At 38.8% G+C, this 17,532-nt stretch overlaps 1 pseudogene; it reads right to left on the minus strand.

Moving 5' to 3' along the window:
* Positions 1-9,896: 9,896 nt before the first annotated feature.
* Positions 9,897-11,222, minus strand: LOC101038723 (transmembrane protein 183A-like; annotated as a pseudogene).
* Between the last annotated feature and the right edge of the window lie 6,310 nt (positions 11,223-17,532).

A 17,532-nucleotide genomic window follows, 5' to 3' on the forward strand; every position in this document is an offset into this window, starting at 1 on the left:
ATATATGTGGCCAACAAGTATAAAAAGAAAAGTTCAACATCACTGATTATTAGAGAAATGCAAATCAGATCCGCAATGAGATACCATCTCATGCCAGGAAGAATGTCTATTATTAAAAAGTCAAAAAATAACTGATGCTGTCGAAGTTATTGAGAAAAAGAAATGCTTATATACTGTTTGTGGGGGTGTAAATAAGTTCAACCATTGTGGGAGACAGTGTGGCGATTCCTCAAAGACCCTGGTATTAGTGAGAAATACCAATAGACACAGCAGTCCCATTACTGGGTATGTACCCAAAGGGGTATATAATCGTTCTATTATAAAGACACATGAATGTGTATGTTCATTGCAGCACTATTTACAATAGTAAAGAAATGAAGTCAATCCAAATGCCCATCAATTATAAACTGGATAAAGAAAATGTGGCACGTATACACCATAGAATACTATGCAGCCGTAAAGGAACAAAATTATGTCCTTTGCATGGATGGAGCTAGAGGCTATTATCCTTAGTAAACTAATACAGGAACATAAAACCAGATACCACATGTTCTCACTTATAAGTGGGAGCTAAATGATGAGAACACATGAAAGCATAGAGGGGAAGAACACGCTTGGCCTATTGGAGGGTGGAGAGTGGGAGGGGGTAGAGCATCAGAAAAAAATAACTAATGGATACTAAGCCTAAGACCTGCGAGATAAAATAATTGGCACAACAAATCCCCGTCATACACATTTACCTATGTAACAAACTTGCACATCTTTCGTATGTACCCTGAACTTAAAATAAAAGTAAAAAAAGGAAAGTAAGTAATAAGCTAAAAAAAAATCAGCTTCATATTTTATGGCTTCAGCTTTACATACATAATATAAGATTACTAAGTGTGCTCTGGTAAGAATCTTCTCTCTTATACTCACAAGGCTGAAAACTGAACACGAACCCTCATCATCTCATTAGGTGAATTACAAGAAAAGTTGAACTCTCATCCTTGTAGAATATCTATTGTTAAAGTGATGGTATGAATTGGGGAAAAAAATTAAGATAGGAATTTGTGCGAACACTTGATAAAGCTGAAGACATTGACCATCTAAATTCTGATGAGTCTTGTTTGGCAGAAGTAACCTCCTAACTCCCACCTGCTTGAGCAATCCCAACCACAGTGGTGTACGTCTTTCCACTTCTGTCTCGGAATTAATTCTGCATTGCCTAAGAAAACCACAATGACCTCCCCTGGGGCATTTGCCAAGCAAGATGATGATTCTTCTTGGGACTGATTCTCACCACACCTCTTTGCTTTTAGACTTATAAACTAGTTTCAAGTCATAATAGGCTCCTAAAGATGAGATAAAAAGTGTGATCTATGAGGGGGTACACTACATCCCAAAAAGCTACTTGATTGTTAAAATTTATACAGCAGAAATCTAGAGAACATGTACAGTAATGCATATTAAGAGTGTGGAATTATTGTAGAAGAAACATAAAGTTGGATCAGGCTTAATATATTGATATGTATTCAGTAAGCAGATATTCCACATTTAATGTTAGGATTTGTCATGTAAAATCTACTCATCTACACCAAGAAATTTCAGAAGACATAACTTTCACCAATACCTTGTGAAATAGTTCATGAGGTAATACCCAATATCCCTGAAGTGCTCCATGATTGCACTTCCTTGTAGGCTGGACCTTACCATGGGATCCTCAGTCAATCATTTTAAAAAATTAAATGTAATAGGAATAATTAAATCCTGAGGTGGTAAAGGCCATGTTGTGGCACTCAGTCCTCAAAGATAAGGTATGCATGGTTACCATAATAGACAGCAAAGGCAAAACAACAAGCAGAATAGTCTAAATTTCATGGATCTATGGCATTGGCTAAACATGGTGTTCCTAGAAGTGGACAGAGATAGGAAAACTACTACATTTTTACTTTGTCTGTATAAACAGAAAACTTTCAAGTTAAGTGAATAAAAGTCTAACCCAAGTAATAAAAACAGACAACAATGGGTTCTAAAGCAATTCCCATACTTGAGCCAGTTTCCAGGCCTAGGAAATCCTGAATGGAAGACAAACCAGGTCCCCTCCAGGAATGACACTGGTGCACTACCAAAAATCTGTATCATTCATCTTTATCTCATTTTTTCTCAAAGGAACCTGTGGTGCTTTACTTGGGTAACTGTAGCAGAGAAAGAAAAATAATACTTTTCAGGGACTAGGGAACACTGGCTCTGAACTACCACATCTAAACATCACTGTAATCCTCCAGTTAGAGTAGGGCTTTAGGGAGGTTAGGTGATTAATGCAGTTTTAGCTCATATTCAACTCACAGTGGGTCCAGTCGGTTTCTGAATTCATTCTGTGATTATTTCTTCAGTTCCAGAATGCACAATTGGAAATACATATTTAGCAGCTGGCAGAATCTCCACACTGATTTTTTAACCTGTGTAGTGAAGACTATTAAGTGGAAATGGTCAAATGTCTACCATTAGATCTGGTTCTATCTAGGAAAATAGTGCAGCAAAAACAATACTGCAATCCTGGAGGTAATGCAGAGATTGACGCCACCATCAAAAACCTCAAAGATACAGGAGTGGTGATTCCCACCACATCTCTATTCAACTCTCCTTTTTGGCCTGTGTAGAAGACAAATGAATCCTGGAGAATGACAGTGGTTTACTGTAAGCTTAACTAAATGGGGTGACTCCAACTGCAGCTGCTGTATCAGATGTGGTTTCATTTCTTGAACAAATTAACACAACTTCTGGTACTTGGTGTGCAGCTATTGATCTGGCAAAAACCTTTTCCTTCATCCCTGTGCATAAGATCCACTAAAGGCGCCCAGCCATAGGAAGCCATTAGGGACTTTTCCTGACACTCCAACACTCCAGTTCAGATACTGTGCTTCTCCCACCGTTTGCAAAACCTGTGGACCAGGAGATTCCCTCTGGTGCTTACAATGCCAGTGTCCAGGGTTTCCAGCACAAAACTGGGCACCCATTTTAAACAAGTGGCACCTGGAGCACCAGTGAGACAGAACCGCTCATTAACCTGAAAAGTTCAGCAAGGCCTCTGTAGGCAGACTGTTATAGATTCCCTTCTTGTGGGACAGGGCAACTCAGAAAAAAAAAAAAAAAAAAAAAGATACCAGCCCATCAGGGACTTACAAAGCCCTCAACTTCCTGGACAGAGCACCTGGGAAAAGGGGCAGTTGTGGGTTTCACTTCAGCAGACTTAAATATTCCTGTCCAGCAGCCCTGAAGGGAGCAATGGAAATCCCAGAACAGTGCTTGAGCTCCCTTAACGGACAGGCTGCCTCCTCAAGTGACTTCTTGACCCCCGTGTATTCTATCTGGGAGACACATCATGCAGAAGAGCTCTGGATGACATCTGGCAGGTATCCTTTTAGGATGAAGCTACCAGAGGAAGGAAGAGGCAGCAATCTTTACTGTTCTACAGCCCCCACAGGTGATTCCCAGGCAAGCACCGTCTGGAGTGGACCTCCAACAAACTCCAGCAGACTTGCAGCAGAGGGGTCTGACTGTTGAAAGGAAAACTAATGAACAGAATGAAATAGCTTCAACATCAACAGAAAGGATGCCCACTCAGAAACCTAAACCAAAAGTCACCAAATTCAAAGACTAAAGGTAGAAAAATCCATGAAGATGGAAAGAAGCCAGTCCAAAAAGGCAGAAATCACCAAAAGTCAGAATCTCTTCTCCTCCAAGGGACTACAGCCCCTCACCAGCAAGAAAACAAAATTGGATGGAAAATGAGTGTGACGAATTGACAGAAGCGGGCTTCAGAAGATGGATAACAACAAACTTCTCCAAGCTAAAAGAGCATGTTCTAACCCAATGCAAGAAAACCAAGAGTGTTGAAAAAAGCTTAGACAAAATGCTAGCAAGAATAACCAGTGTGGAAAAGAACATAAACATGATGGAACTGAAAAACACAGCACGAGAACTCCATGAAGCATACACAAGTTTCAATAGCCAAATCAATCAAGCTGAAGAAAGGCCATCAGAGATTGAAGATCAACTCAAAGAAATTAAGCAAGAAGGCAAGATTAGAGAAAATAGAGTGAAAAGAAATAAAGAAAGTCTCCAAGAAGTATGAGATTTTGTGAAAAGGCCAAAATCTACACTTGATTGGTGTACCTGAAAGTGACTGGGAGAATGAAACCAAGTTGGAAAACACTCTTCAGGATATAATTGAGGAGAACTTTCCCAAACTAGCAAGGCAGGCCGACATTCAAATACGGGAAATACAGAGAACACCAACAAGATATTCCTCGAGAAGAGCAACCCCAAGGCACATAATTGTCAGACTCACCAAGGTTGAAAAAAGAAAAAAATGATAACGGCAGCCAGAAAGGTTGGGTTACGCACAAAGGAAAGCCCATCAGGCTCACAGCGTATCTCTTGGCAGAAACCCTACAAGTCAGAAGATAATGGGGGCTAATATTTAACATCCTTAAAGAAAAGAACTTTCAACCCGGAAATTCATATCCAGCCAAACTAAGCTTCATAAGCAAAGGAGAAATAAAATCCTTTACAGACAAGCAATGCCTGAGAGATTTCATCACCACCAGGCCTGCCCTACAAGAGCTCTTAAAGGAAGCACTAAACATGGAAAGCAACAATCAGTACCAGCCACCACAAAAACACACCAAACTGTAAAGACCATTGACACTATGAAGAAACTACATCAACTAATGGGCAAAAGAACCAGCTAGAATCAAAATGGCAGGATCAAATTCACACATAACAATATTAATTTTAAATGTAAATGGGCTGAATGCCCCAATCAAAAGACACAGACTGGAAAATTGGATAAAAAGTCAAAACCCATCGGTGTGCTGTATTCAGGAAACCCATATCACATGCAAAGACACACATAGACTCAAAATAAAGGGATGGAAGAAGATTTACCAAGCAAATGGAGAGCAAAATAATAAAGCAGGGGTTGCATTCTTAGTCTTTATAAAATAGACTTTAGACCAACAAAGATCAAAAGACACAAAGAAGGGCATTACATAATGGTAAAGGGATCAATGCAGCAAGAAGAGCTAACTATCCTAAATATATATGCACCCAAAAGAGGAGCACCCAGATACATAAAGCAGGTTTTTAATGACCTGCAAAGAGATTTAGACTCCCACACAATAATAGTGGGAGACTAACACTCCATTGTGAATACTAGACAGACAGAAATCTAACAAGGATATCCAGGACTTGATCTCAGATCTGGACCAAGTGGACCTAATAGACATCTACAGAACTCTCTACTCCAAAACCACAGAATATACATTCTTTTCACCACCACATCACACTTACTATAAAATTGACCACATAATTTGAAGTTAAACACTCCTCAGCAAATGCAAAAGAACGGAAATCATAACAGTCTCTCAGACCACAGTGCAATCAAATTAGAACAGATGATTAAGAAACTCACTCAAGACCACACAACTACATGGAAACTAAACAACATGCTACTGAATGATTAATGGATAAATAATGAAATGAAGGCAGAAATAAAGATGTTTCTCAAAACCAATGAGAATGAAGACACAAGGGACAAGAATCTCTGGGACACATTTAAAGCAATGTCTAGAGGGAAATCTATAGCACTAAAAGCCCACAGGAGAAAGCAGGAAATATCTAAAATTGACACACTAGTATCACAATTAAAAAAACTAGAGGAGCAAGATCAAGAAAACTCAAAAGCTAGCAGAAGACAAGAAATAACTAAGATCAGAGCAGAATTGAAGGAAATAGAGACACAAAAATCACTTCAAAAGTCAATAAATCCAGGAGTTGGTTATTTGAAAAGATCAACAAAATAGACTGCTAGCAAAACTAATAAAAAAGAAAAGAGCAAGATTTAAATAGATGCAATGAAAATGATGAAGGGGATATCTCCACTGATCCCACAGAAACACAAACTGCCATCAGAAATTACTACAAACAACTCTATGCAGAAAAAACAGTAAATCTAGAAGAAACGAATAAATTCCTGGACATTTAAACTCTCCCAAGACTAAACCAGCAAGAAGTTGAATTCCTGCTTAGACCAATAACAAGGTCTGAAGTTGAGGCTTCAATTAAAGCCTACCAACCAAAAAAAGTCTAGGACCAGATGGATTAATAGCTGAATTCTACCAAAGTTACAAAGAGGAGCTTTTACCATTCCTTCTGAAACTATTCCAAACACTACAAAAAGAAGAATCCTCCCTAACTCATTTTATGAGACCAACGTCATCCTGATACCAAAACCTGGCAGAGACACAACTAAAAAAGAAAATTTCAGGCCAATATCCATGATGAATATTGTTGCAAAAATCTTCAATAAAATGACAAACCAAATCCAACAGAACATCAAAAAGCTTATCCATCATGATCAAGTAGGCTTCATCCTGGGGATGCAAGACTGGTTTCAGCATCCACAAATATATATAGGTAATCTATCACATAAACAGAACCAAAGACAAAAACCACATTATTATCTCAATAGATGCAGAGAAGGCCTTCAACAAAATTCAACAGCCTTTTATGCTAAAATCTCTCAATAAACTAGGCATCAATGGATTGTATCTCAAAATAATAAGAGCTATCTATAACAAACTCACAGCCAGTATCATACTGAATGGGAAAAAACTGGAAGCATTTTCTTTAAAAACTGGGACAAGACAAAAATGACCTCTCTCACTACTCCTATTCAACATAGTATTGGAAGTTCTGGCTAGGGCTATCAGGCAAGAGAAAGAAATAAAGGGTATTCAGATAGGAAAAGAGGACACCAAATTGTTCCTGTTTGCAGATGACATGCTTGTATATTTAGAAAATCCCATTGTCTTAGCCCCAAATCTCCTTAAGGTGATAAGCAACTTCAGCAAAGCCTCAGGATACAAAATCGATGTGTAAAAGTCACAAGCTTTTCTATACACCAATAATAGACCAACAGAGAGCCAAATCATGAGTGAACTCCCATTCACAATTGCTACAAAGAGAATAAAATACCTAGGAATCCAACTAACAAGGGATGAGAAGGACTTCTTCAAGGAGAACTACAAACCACTGATTTAGGAAATCAGAGAGGATACAAACAGATGGAAAAACATCCCATGCTCATGGTTATGGAGAATCAATATAGTGAAAATGATCATACTGCCCAAAGTAATTTAGAGATTCAATGCTATCCCCATCAAGCTACCAATACCGTTCTTCACAGAATTGAAAAAACAAACAAACAAACAAACAAAAAAAAACCTTAAACTTCATATGGAACCAAAAAAGAGCCCACATAGCCAAAAGAATTTTAAGCAATACAAAACAACAACAACAACAACAACAACAACAACAACAACAAACAAACAAAAAAAAAAACAAAAAAAAAAACAAAAAAACAAAACAAAACAAAACAAAAAAACAGAAAAAAGAAAACACCACCAAGCTGGAGGCATCACACTACCTGACTTCAAACTATATTACAAGGCTACAGTAATCAAACCAGCATGGTACTGGTACCAAAACAAAGATATAGACCAATGAAACAGGACAGGTATCATAAAGAATGTCACACAATTACAACCATCTGATATTTGACAAACCTGACAAAAACAAACAATGAGGAAAGGATTCCTTATTTAATGAATAATGTTGGGAAAACTGGCTAGCCATATGCAGAAAGCTGAAAGTGGATCCCTTCCTTACACCTTATACAAAAATAACCCTAGATGGATTAAAGATTTAAACATGAGGTCTAATACCATAAAAACTCTGGACGAAAACCTAGGCAATACCATTCAGGATATAGGCATAGGCAAGGACTTCATGACTAAAGTACCAAAAGCAATGGCAACAATAGCCAAAATAGACAAATGGGATCTAATTAAACTTAAGAGCTTCTGCACAGCAAAAGAAACTATCATTAGAGTGAACTGGCAACTAACAGAATGGGGAAAAATTTTGCAATATACCCATCTGACAAAGGCTACTATCCAGAATCTAAAAAGAACTTAAACAAATTTATAAGAAAAAAAAAAAACTCAAACAACCCCATCAAAAAGTGGGCAAAGAATATGGACAGACACTTTTCAAAAGAAGACATTTATGCAGCCAACAAACTATGAGAAAAAGCTCAACATCACTGGTCATTAGCAAATCAAAACTACATTGAGATATTACTTGGCACCAGTTAGATTATTAAAAAATCAAGAGGCAATCGATGCTGGAGAGGATGTGGAGGAATAAGAACGCTTTTACATTGTTGGTGGGAGTGTAAATTAGTTCAACCATTATGGAAGACAGTGCGGCAATTCCTTAAGGATCTAGAAATAGAAATAAAATTTGACCCAATAATCCCATTACTGGCTATATACCCAAAAGATTATAAATTCTTTTATAATTATAAAAGATTCTAATATAAAGACTCATGTACATGTTATGTTTATTGTGGCACTGTTCACAATAGCAGACTTGGAACCAACCCAAATGCCCATCAATGATAGACTGGATAAAGAAAACTTGGCACATATACAACATGGAATACTATGCAGCCATAAAAAAGGATGAGTTCATGTCCTTTGCTGGGACGTGGATGAAGCTGGAAACCATCATTTTCAGCAAACTGACACAAGAACAGAAAACAAAATGCCACATTTTCTCACTCATAAGTGGGTATTAAACAATAAGAACACACAGACAGGGAGGGAAACATCACCCACCAGGTCTAAGGGGTGGGGACTAGGATAGGAATAGCAGGGGATGGGGGGATTGCAGAGGGATAATATTAGAGGAAATACCCAATGTAGATGATGCAGTTATGGATGCAGCAAACCACCACCATGGCACTTGTATACCTATGTAACAAACATGTATAATCTGCACATATACCCTAGAACTTAAAGTATATATATTAAAAAAAAAAAAAAACCCACCAGAAGTAGTTTGTTTTCAGTTGGCTAAGCCAGCAATATACTTTCATTTTCCTACCTTATCTCCAGTTTTGTATTACAGTTTAGTTTGTAGCTATCTTGACTACCTTTTCCCCAGACACTATTTCACAGTGGTGTGTTATATTGATTTCATTATGCTGACTGGGCCTAGAAAACATGAAGTAGAAGCCACTCTGGCTTAATTGCTAAAGCATTTGCATGTCAATGGAAAATAAATCTAACTGAAATTCAGGGGACTTCTACTATAGTGATACTTCTTTATTTTTATTTTTTAATTAATTAATTAATTAATTAATTTTTATTTTTATTTTTTTTGAGATGGAGTCTTGCTCTGTCTTCCATGCTGGAGGGCTGTGGTGTGATCTTGGCTCACTGCAACCTCCGCCTCCTGGGATCAAGCGATTATCCTGCCTTAGCTTTCCAAGTAGCCAGGACTACAGGTGTGCGCCACCACACCAAGCTAATTTTTCTATTTTTAGTACAGACGGGGTTTCACCATGTTGGCCAAGATGATCTTTATCTCCTGTCCTTGTGATCCACCCACCTCTGCTTCCCAAAGTGCCAGAATTACAGACATGAGACACTGCACCCTGCCCACCTTAGTGAACCTGCTAAGCGTCCAATAGTGTGGTAAAATCCTTTTTAAAGAGAAGGATAAGTTGTTACATTTGTCCTCTTCTACAACCAAGAAACAGGCACAACACCTAGTGGGCCTATTTGGATTTTGGACAAAATACATTCTTCATGTGAGTGTATTACTCTGTCCCATCTACTGAGACACCTGAAAAGCTGTTAGTTCTGAGTGGGACTCAGAACACAATGCTCTGCAACAGGTCCAGGCTGCTATGCAAGCTGTTCTGTCACTTGGGCCTTATGATTCAACAGATCCAATGGTACTTGAGGTGTCAATGGCAGATAGAAATACTGTTTGGAGTCTTTTTTTTTTTTTAGAGATTCAAAGAGTTTAATTTTTCCCTAGAGCAAGATCAACGATTTTCACTGTGATAAAAGAATAAAGAACAAACTCAATAGCACCAAATGGGGTTTTAACACAGAAAACAGGGCCACTCCTTTTAAATGCAAATTTTTACATTAAAATATGTTCATAAATTATAGTTGTTATTTTTCCTCTTGATTCAACATTTCTCCCTCCCCTAACAGGAGCCCTAGATCCTGAAGAGCATGTGCATTACTAACTAGATATACAATCCAGCTGCCCCTTCCAAACCGGAATCTGATTACTAACGGACTAGACTCGGGGCTGCTTCCAAGGGACGGGAAGCAGTAACTATGCTCTCAGGGAGAATGGGTACTGAGGATGCCACCAGTCAAAGAGCCGAACGCTGTGCACTGGGTCCAAGATGACTTGTACACCCTGTTCACTGCGCAGTTTCCGACCACCATGGACAGGGGAATCTTGGAACACCAGTCTCACTCGATGGTGCCGCATGTCCGTGCTCACATTGATAGTAAACAGAGTAAATATCATTCCCATGACAATCGGAATAAAGATGAAATTGAGGGTGGTGACCTGCAGTAGGCAGCAGTCCTGGTCTGGGTTGGTATGAACATCTTCATACTGAACGGGAGGCTGCAATCCTCCCGTACACTTGCTCTTTAACCTAGGGGACTGTTTTTTGAACTTGAAGTTGAATTCCCACATTGGTTCCTGTCTGTTCCCAACAATCTTTCTGCACCAGAAAAGTAAGCACTTCCGTACAACCTGATCCAAAACGCAGCAGTGCAAGTGACAGTCCAGGCATTCTTACAAGTCAGGGAAAAATTCACAATGTCCTCAGGACGGATATACGAGGCCAGCAATAGCCAAATATCCATCGGATACTCTTCTCCTCCAGCCCCGTCCAGTTCTTCTTTGTGCCTCTTGCTTTTCTTTTTTCTGGAGACAGTTCTCTCATGGATGCTTTCCTCCTGGGCATCCATCTCATCACTGCTGTCGATGATGTCACAGGGCTCACCAGCCCCAGAAAGAGCTTCCTCTGCAGGAACCTGAGAGGCTTCCAAACCACAAAGAGATTTTACTTCCTGCTGAACCGCGTTGGCTACGGCTTTCTTGACTCGTCCAGACCTCACGACCGCCGGATCCGAGTTGGCGTAATCCACCACGGTCACTCGGTCGGAGCAGGCGTCGTGGGCCAGGAACTTGAGTCTCTTTCCTCTCTTGGGCATGGCGACCGGGACGACCGTACCGGGGCGAGGCTGGCCTAGCGGGCCGGGCCCCCGGGCCATGTCTCCGGCCGGAGAGCCGGCCCCGTAGCCGCAGGCCAGCTCCGCCCGGCTCTGTGGCCATCCCACACCGCTGTTTGGAGTCTTTAGCAAGCCTTTCCAGGTGAATCACAGTAAAGGCCCCTGAGGTTTTTCACCAGACCCTGTCATTATCTGTAGATAAATAATATCCTTTTGAGAGATAGCTTTTGGCCTGTTACTGGGCCTTAGTGGAAACTAAGTAGAATGCTTTGTTGGTAGAATTCTTAATTATGGGCCATCAAGTTACCATGTGACCCGAGTTTTCCATCCTGAACTGGGTGTTATTTTACCCACCAAATCATAAAGTTGGGTGGGCTCAGCAGTACTCCATCATCAGATGGAAGTGGTATATATGTGATCAGGCCCAAGCAGATCCTGAAGGCACAGTTAAGTTATATAAAGACTTGGCCCCCCAAAAGCATGGTTTCTTCTCCTAATACACCACCTTCTCTTTCTCAGCCTGCGCCTGTAACAATGGCCTCATGGAAAGTACTCTATAATCAATCGACACAGGAAGAAAAGATGAAGGCTAGTTTACAGATGGTTCTGCATATGTAGGCAAGCCCAAAAGTTGAGAGCTGTAGCAGCATAGTCACTTACTAGGACAACCTGGAATGACAATGGCAAAGGGAAATCTTGTCAATGGGCAGTAATTTGGGCAGTGCACCTGAATGTGCACTTTGCTTGGAAGTAGAAATGCCAAACGGTTGATTATATACTATTTCATGGGCTGTAGCCAATGATTTGACCAAATGGTAAAAGACTTGGAAAGAACATAATTGAAAAATTGATAACAAATAATTTGGAAAAGTGATATGTGAATAAAACTCTGAGTGGGTAAAGGATATGAAGATATTTTTGCCCCATGTCAATGCGTGCCAAAGAATGACATCAGCAGAGGAGGACTTTGATAATCAGGTGGATAGAATAACCTACTCTGTGGATATTAGTCAACCTCTTTTCTCAGCTACTCGTCGATGCTCAGTGGGTTCACAAACAAAGTGGCAATGGTGTGATGATAGAGAGTATGCAGGGACTCACAAACATGGACTTCCACTCACAAAGGCCAACCTGGCCATGGCCACTGCTGAGTGCCCAATCTGACTGCAGAAGAGATCAACAGCCTCTTAGGTGACCATATCCTGAGATAGCAAGCTACCTGGTGGCAGGCTAATTAAATTGGACCACTTCAATAATATAAAGGGCAGTGTTTTGTCTTTAAAGGAATAGACACTGTAGATATGGATTTGCTTTCCCTGAACACAATGCCTCTGCCAAAACTACTAACTGGACTCATAGGATGTTTTATTTACCATCATAGTATTCCACATAGCATTGCTTCTGACAAAGAAACTCACTTCATAGCCAAAGGAGTGTGGCAGTGTGGTCATGCTCACGAAATTCACTGCTATTTTCATACTCTTCATCATCCTGAAGAAGCTGGTTTAATAAAATGGTGGAAGAGTCTTTTGAAGTCAAAATTATAGCACCAGCTAAGTGAAAATACCTAGTAGCACTGGGGAAAGATTCTTCAGAAGGCTGTATGTATATGCTCTAAATCAGTGCCTAATTTATGCTATTATTCCTCTCATGGCCAGGATTCATAGATCCAGAAATTAAGAGGTGAAAATGGGAGTGGCATCATTCACAATTTATTATCGTGATCTGCTAGCAAAACTTTGACTTTCTGTTCCTGTGACTTTATGCTCTCCTGGCTCTAGACATCTTAATTCCGGAGGGAAGAATGCTTCCGCTATAAGACACAACAATGATTCAATTAAACTGCAAATTAAGGCTGCTGCTCAACCTCCTTGGGCTTCTCACACAGCTTGCTGGGGTGATTGATCCAGAGTACCTAGCCGAAATTGGACTACTACTTCATAATGGAGTTAAGGAGATGTTTGGAATACAGAAGATTTCTTAGGGCATCTCTTTGTACTACTATGGTCTGTAGTTAAGGTCAGTAGAAAATTACAACAACCCAATTGAGGCAAAATTACTATTGGCCAGATTTCAAGAATAGATATTTGGGTCACCTCACTAGATAAAGAACCACCACCAGCTAAGGTGCTTCCTGAAGGCAACGGGGATACTAAATAAATAGCAAAAGAAAGTAGTCACAAACACCAGCTAGGGCCACGTAACCAGTTACAGAAATGAAGACTAATTATTGTAAGAGTTTATTCCCTATTTTGTTAAGAATATGTCTCTGTGTATATATACATATATTGTGGAAATATCTTTGTTTTCATTCTCCTCTTTTTTATCATGTAAGATTGAACTTATATTAGTATATAAGTATTGTTAATTTTATATAATGATATGTAAGAAATGATATATCAGAAGAATAAACATCACCAAAAAAACTACCTTTTCTTTGGGGAGAAGAACTAATGTGTTTTTACTTGCATGTAGAAAAGGTGTATCATGTTAAGTGGAACTATTACCTCATTAATGTCTTACTTGGAGATTAAATATGGTTTAAGGAGATGCATATGGGTGGCAAGTTGAAAGTGAGCGGGCTTGTGATGGTTAATTTTAGATGTCAACTTGACTGGACTGAGGAATACCTAAAAACCTGATAAGCATTATAATTGGGCGTGCCTTTGAGGATGTTTCCAGAGATGAGCATGTGAGTCTGAGAGGACTAGTTGTGGAAGATCCATCATCAATGTGGGAAGGCATCATCCAATCTGTTGGGGGCCAGAGATAACTGAAACAGAGAAAAGGTGACTATGTCAGTCTATTTGCTGAAGCTGGGATGCTGTTCCTCTCCAGGTTCCCTGGCCTTTGGACTGCAACTTCTTCCAGTGCCCCTCTGTGATCTCAGAATTTTGGCTTTTCACTGAGAATTGCACCATCAGTTTCCTTGGTTCTGAGATCTTCAGACCTGGACTAAGTTACATTACCAGCAAGCCAGGATCTCCAGCTTGCAGATGGCCTTTCTTGGGACTCAGTCTCCATAACCACATGAGCTAATTTTCCTAATAAATTATCTCTCAATGTTATATTATACATAATATATATTTTAATGTGTATATATATTTGTGTGTATGTATACATACATATGTACACACACACAAACATATCGTGGATGACATGGCCCATAAATAAGGTCAATGGAAAATTACAACCCAATCCAGGCAGGACTATGAATGTCCCAGACTCTTCAGGAATAAATAATATAAGAGGCAGAATAAATATTCGATTGGTCTGTCTCTCGAAGAGACTTGAATAATATAAGATTTTTTTTATTATACTTTAAGTTCTGGGGTACATGTGCAGAATGTGCAGGTGTGCCATGATGGTTTGCTGCATCCATCACCCTGTCATTTACATTAGGTATTTCTCCTAATGCTATCCCTCCCCTACCCTGCACTCCCTAATATCCCTCCTCTAGCCCCCTCAACCCTCGACAGGCCCCAGTGTGTGACATTGCCCTCCCTGTGTCCATGTGTTCTCATTGTCCAACTCCCACTTATGAGTGAGAACATGCAGTGTTTGGTTTTCTGTTCTCATGTCACTTTGCTGAAAATGATGGTTTCCAGTTTCTTCCATGTCCCTGCAAAAAACATGAACTCATCCTCTTTTATGGCTGCATAGTATTCCATGGGATACATGTGCCACATTTTCTTTATCCAGTCTATCATTGATGAGCATTTAGGTTGGTTCCAAGTCTGTGCTATTGTGAACAGTGCCACAATAAACATATGTGTGTATGTGTCTTTACAATAGAATGATTTATAATCCTTTGGGTAAATACCCAGTAATGGGATGCTGGGTCAAATTGTATTTTTAGTTCTAAATCCTTGAGGATCTGTCTGCCATACTGTCTTCCACAATGGTTGAACTAATTTACACTCCCAACAGTGTAAAAGCATTCCTATTTCTCCACATCCACTCCAGCATCTGTTGTCTACTGATATTTTAATGATCACCATTCTAACTGGTGTGAGATGGTATCTCAATGTGGTTTTGATTTACATTTCTCTCATGATCAATGATGATGAGCTTTTTTTCATGTTTGTTGGCTGCATAAATGTCTTCTTTTGAAAAGTGTCTGTTCATATCCTTCACTCACTTTTTGATGGGGTTGCTTGTTTTTTTATTTTATTTTTTTATTTATTATTATTATTTTTATTTATTTTTTTTTTTATTGTGAATTTGTGCTAGAAACCCGGGACCATGGGAAAACACAGTATCTGAGCCAGAGTGTACCACGGAAAGTCCCTAATGGTTTCCCTTGGCTAGGAGAGGGAGTTCTCTGGCCCCTTGCACTTCCTGGGTGAGGCAATAACCCACCCTGTTTCGGCTCACTGTCCTTGGGTTGCACCCACTGTCTAACCAGTATCAATGAGATAAAATTGGTACCTCAGTTAGAAATGTGGAGATCACTCACCTTCTGCTGGGAACTGCAGATTGAAGTTGTTCCTATTCAGCCATCTTGGTGAAAATCCTAGAATTTTTTTTTTCATTTTTTCTAGAGATGAGTAAGGGCTGCTGGCACTCTCTTAGTAATGACTTGTTATTCACAGAGGACATGATTGTTTACAAAAAAAAATTCAATGAGATTTACAAAAACTATTAGATCTAACAAGCAAATACAGCAACATCCCAGAATATAGTCAACATACAAAAAATCATTTATGTTTTTATAAACTAAAAAACAGAAATTGGAGAAATAAATGATAAAAGACAATACCATATGGTTTGGCAGTAACTAATAAATTTAAAAATACATTTATTATATGAGCCAGCAGTCTTATTTTTAGGTCATTACCCAAGTGAAACGAAAGCATATATTCACACAAAAACCTGTACATGAATGATTACAGTAGCTTTATTCATAATTGCTAAAAACTGGATAAATTCCAGATGTCCTTCAACAGATAAATAGATAAGAAAAATTAGTATTTATGTATGATGGACTAATATTTATACTGATTCACAGAACACATGATAAATCTTAAATACGTTTGCTAAAAAACTAGATAAAAAGGCTGCAGATTGTATGATTTCATTCAAATGACATTCTGAAAAAGACAAAATGATAGTAAAAAAGGAAACAGACAATTTGTAGACAAAGATTGGGAGAGGGCTGTCTGAATGTCAAGGAGACATAAAAGAGAATTATTAGGATGGTGGAACTCCACTATATCACATTGTGGCAGAAGATATATAAATCTATTCATGAAAACCCCTAGAACTGAACACAAAGAGCAAAAATTATAGGTTAAAAACAAATAAACAAAACCAATAAGAATATTACAGGATCTTAGCATGACACACAGACTATAATAAGTGAATCTAAATGTATTACAAATGTATGATGTTACCACATTTAAGGGAGTGAGAATAAAAAAAAAAACTGGTCAAAATACTTTTTAAAGGCATGTTTTACAGATACTGTAAAGTTGAAGATGAAAGGAGCTATACACAAATGCTGTACTCTCTGGCTGGTTAAATTTATTTTGCAGAGGAGCAAGTTTTAGCAATTTTGAAACAACTTAACATATATACATATATACAAATAAATATGTTATAGATAATGATAACTAGATTTCTTAATGTCAGAAAAATTTATACATTGATACGATATGACTGTGTCCACATCCAAATCTAAGTTTGAATTTTAGTTGCCATAATCCCCACGTGTCATGGGAGGGACCAGGTGGAGATAACTGAATCATGGAGGCAGTTTCCCCAATTCTGTTCTCATGAAAGCGAGTTAGTTCTCATGAGATCTGATAATTTTATAACGAGCATTCCCTTTGTTGGGCAGTCATTCTTCTTCCTGCCGCCATGTGAAGAAGGACATATTTGTTTCCTCTTCCCCCATAATTGTAAGTTTCCTGAGGCCTTCTCAGCCCTGTGGAACTGTGAGTCAATTAAACTTCTTTCCTTTATAAATCACCCAGTGTCTGATTTGTCTCAGACTAATTAGACAGCATGAGAACTAATACAAACATAGGCAAGAATGTTAGACTACAACACGCAGTGTTTAATTAGAGTTGGACACATTAGTTTGAACTCATGACAATTTGATTATATAGAAATAGACACAAAATTAAATATAAAGATGGGTGTTGTTGTAGGTTCAATAATGCTCCCTCCTCAAAAAGATGTCCATGTCCTAATCCAAGGACCTTGTGAAAAAGTTATTTTAGATGGCTAAGAGAATGTGATTAAGGATGTTGAGATGGAGAAATCATCTGTATTAACCACTTGAGTACAATGTGCAATATAATCTAAAAGGTCCTTATAAGAGGGTGGCATGTGGGTCATAACACCAGGAGGCAATGTGATG

Source organism: Saimiri boliviensis, chromosome X, assembly GCF_048565385.1.
Source record: "Saimiri boliviensis isolate mSaiBol1 chromosome X, mSaiBol1.pri, whole genome shotgun sequence".
NCBI classification, from domain to species: domain Eukaryota; kingdom Metazoa; phylum Chordata; class Mammalia; order Primates; family Cebidae; genus Saimiri; species Saimiri boliviensis.